The sequence below is a fragment of the Rhinopithecus bieti genome, unplaced genomic scaffold, assembly GCF_001698545.2.
Source record: "Rhinopithecus bieti isolate Rb0 unplaced genomic scaffold, ASM169854v2 scaffold_29928, whole genome shotgun sequence".
Classification (NCBI taxonomy): domain Eukaryota; kingdom Metazoa; phylum Chordata; class Mammalia; order Primates; family Cercopithecidae; genus Rhinopithecus; species Rhinopithecus bieti.
This window is the reverse complement of record NW_016814053.1, coordinates 1,640,866-1,644,588: the sequence shown is the minus strand read 5'-3', so window position 1 is coordinate 1,644,588 and position 3,723 is coordinate 1,640,866.

The window sequence follows — 3,723 nt, the reverse complement described above, 5'->3', positions numbered from 1 at the left end:
CATAGTAAATGCATCATAAATATCTAATAATAATAATGGCTTCTCTTACCCAGAATGTCCAGGCACATGTTTCACTAATATTTGCTGAGCCCCTACCATGCTCCAACCAACACTTCAAGCACTCTGTAAGTGCTAACTAGTGAATGTTGAGGTGCTGAGGCTGGATTCCTTCTCTAAAGATAGTTTGTCACATGGTTGTTAACGACCTGCCAAAGTGGTGTTTGGAGAATCCAGTTACAGTGCTCCCGAGCTGCAGAAGGAGCTCTCTGAGATCCAACAACCTTGTGTGGAATTCCACAATTCTCTTATTCATAAACGGACCCTCTGTATAGACTTGTAGTGAAACATCAAGAAACATTTCCCACTTTAGTTTTTCACAAAGAAAGCTGCTCTTGTCTCATCTCAGCTGAGATGGGGTCACGTAGGAACGCAGCTCCCTTGCCTGATCTCTGGCTCCCTGGAAGTTTCCTAAAATGTTTCTGTGGGCCTGAATCCTTGTAAGTCCAGCTGTTCATGAGGCATTGAAATGGGATTTGAGACCTTACTCCCTGAGGGTAGTGATCTCTAAATGGTCAGGATGGAGAATGATAGGGAAGATTTCCCCAGGTAGTCCCAAGCCATTCTCTCAGCACTTATAACAGGAGGGTGTCTTTACTGATGTGTCTGGAATTAATTATTATTTCCCGCAGTGGCCTTCACTGGCATCACCAGCAGTGGGGCTATTCCAGTGAGGATTTTTTGCTGTGGCACATCATGGAGTGGCATGAGAGGTCAGAGACTCCTCGTATCCCCCAAATATCCATTCTGCTCTTCTTCCTTAGTGATGGGCCCCCAACATGAAACTGGCACTCAGAATGAAGAATGCCTTTTCCAGCCTCCCTTGCTGGTGGAGTCTCCATGTTCCAGCCAATGAAGTAAGTGAGAGTGGCATGTGCAGCATGGGGTGAGAAGAGGGGAGGCAAGGGAGTCGTGGAAAGTTCATGCCAAATGCCAAGGATGGGGAAAAAGCAGGATAAAGAGTTCCTGGTTCATGACAACCTCAGGAAGACTAAGTCCAGACTTCATTCGCCTGAGAACAAAATACACTTCTGTCTTCATTTAAACCGTTTGGAAGCAGAGAGTGGGGTCTTTAAAAGCTGAATCCAATTCTCACTGGCACCTAGGTAGGGCATGAGGTTGCCTGCCCCACTGAAGTCAACTTCAGCCTGAAGACTGAGAGACTTCTGAAAGTGGAAAACTTACTCCAAGTATGGGTCGGGATCCAGACGTCAGTCCCCACGGCCACTGCTGAACGACTCTTGGAGTGTGGGGTTTCAAACACGGAAGGGATCCCTGGGGAGAAAACTTCACATTGTCCCAAAATTCTGCATGACTTGAGTGAATCTCTCAGAGCCTCTTTTTCAAGGCTATGTTCCTAAAAGCACAGTGGAGACAGATCACCTGGCTATGACGAAGCGAGGGGAATGGTTTTAATAAAGAGGGAAAAAGTGGAAGGCAGTGTTTTTTCTTTTTTCTTTTTTTTTTTTTTTTTTTGAGATGGAGTCTCGCTCTGTCACCCAGGTTGGAGTGCAGTGGTGCGATCTCCACTCACTGCAAGCTCCGCCTCCTGGGTTCACACCATTCTCCTGCCTCAGCCTCCAGACCTGCCTCAGCCTCCCGAGTAGCTGGGACTACAGGCACCCGCCACCACGCTCGGATAATTTTTTTGTATTTTTAGTAGGGATGGGGTTTCACTGTGTTAGCCGGGATGGTCTCAATCTCCTGACCTTGTGATTCGCCCGCCTTGGCCTCCCAAAGTGCTGGGATTACAGGCGTGAACCACCGTGCCCAGCTGGAAGGCAGTGTAAGACTAAGACAGTGTAAGACTAAGACAGACTAAGCCTCCCCCCATAGGTTTTTCTGTTCTTTCCTCCTGCCTCATTTTTTTCTTTTACGTGAAGAAATACCTTGTTTTTTAAAAATTTTATTTTTAGGCCGGGGGTGGTGGCTCATGCTTGTAATCCCAGCACTTTGGGAGGCCGAGGCAGGTGGATCACCTGAGGTCAGGAGTTTGAGACTAGCCTGGCCTACATGGTGAAACCCTGTCTCTACTAAAAATACAAAAAGATTAGCCAGGTATGGTGGCGCATGCCTATAATCCCAGCTACTCAGGAGGCTGAGGCAGGAGAATCGCTTGAACCCGAGAGGCGGAGGTTGCAGTGAGCCGAGAATATGCTATTGCACTCCGCTTGGGCGACAAGGGTGAAACTCCGTCTCAAAAAAAAAAAGAATTTTTTAAAATTTATTTATTTATAGAGGGGTCCAGTTATGTTGCCCAGGTTGGTCCCAAATTCCTGGCCTCAAGTGATCCTCCTGCCTCAGCCTCTCAAAGTGCTGGGATTACAAGCTGGAGCCACTGTACCTACCACACATTGCTTTTGATTGCTAGAAACCAGTTTATACATCAGACTTGAGCCAGCTGGTGATCAGTTCTCTTTAAATTGCAAATGATATAAACTCCAATTCAAATGGACTTCAGCGAAAAAGATAATTCATCAGCACATGTAACTGGAAGTTCGGGGCTTCACACACTGCTGAATTTGGGTGCTTCAACCGGTCATCAGGACTCAGCTCTCAGAGTTGCCNGACTAGCCTGGCCTACATGGTGAAACCCTGTCTCTACTAAAATACAAAAGATTAGCCAGGTATGGTGGCGCATGCCTATAATCCCAGCTACTCAGGAGGCTGAGGCAGGAGAATCGCTTGAACCCGAGAGGCGGAGGTTGCAGTGAGCCGAGAATATGCTATTGCACTCCGCTTGGGCGACAAGGGTGAAACTCCGTCTCAAAAAAAAAAGAATTTTTTAAAATTTATTTATTTATAGAGGGGTCCAGTTATGTTGCCCAGGTTGGTCCCAAATTCCTGGCCTCAAGTGATCCTCCTGCCTCAGCCTCTCAAAGTGCTGGGATTACAAGCTGGAGCCACTGTACCTACCACACATTGCTTTTGATTGCTAGAAACCAGTTTATACATCAGACTTGAGCCAGCTGGTGATCAGTTCTCTTTAAATTGCAAATGATATAAACTCCAATTCAAATGGACTTCAGCGAAAAGATAATTCATCAGCACATGTAACTGGAAGTTCGGGGCTTCACACACTGCTGAATTTGGGTGCTTCAACCGGTCATCAGGACTCAGCTCTCAGAGTTGCCTTGTCTCTGTGGCTCTCTCTCTCCCAAGAGTGGAAAGATGGCTACCGGCATCCTTAGGGTCATGCTGGAACAGATTAGATGTCCCTGTGGAAAGCTAGACACTTTCCCAATAGTTGCAAATATTACATACATATATATACAAAGAGTCCTGGGACTGACTCATTTATCTGACATGTACCAGTCCCTGAAGGCCTTGTTGACTGGCCAGGCCTGGGTCAGTCCTGAATCTGGGTGGGGTCAGCCTCACCAGAACAGCACAGTGAGTTTGGGGGTAGGGGGACGGAATATGCAAAGAAAAACCAGCACAACGCTAAGCAGACAAAATAAAGGTATTTTTTCCCTCCCTATTACAACCAAGGCCACCTGGATTTCATAATTCCTGCCCAGGAGGCAAACCTGGCTTACTAATTTCAGTGTTCTTTATTAGAGAGACACACATAGCAGAGACACAGGAAGAGAAATCAGAAGAGGGAGGGGAGGATAGAGCCTCTAAGGGCAAGAATGCATTCTTTTTTTTTTTTTTTTTTTTTTT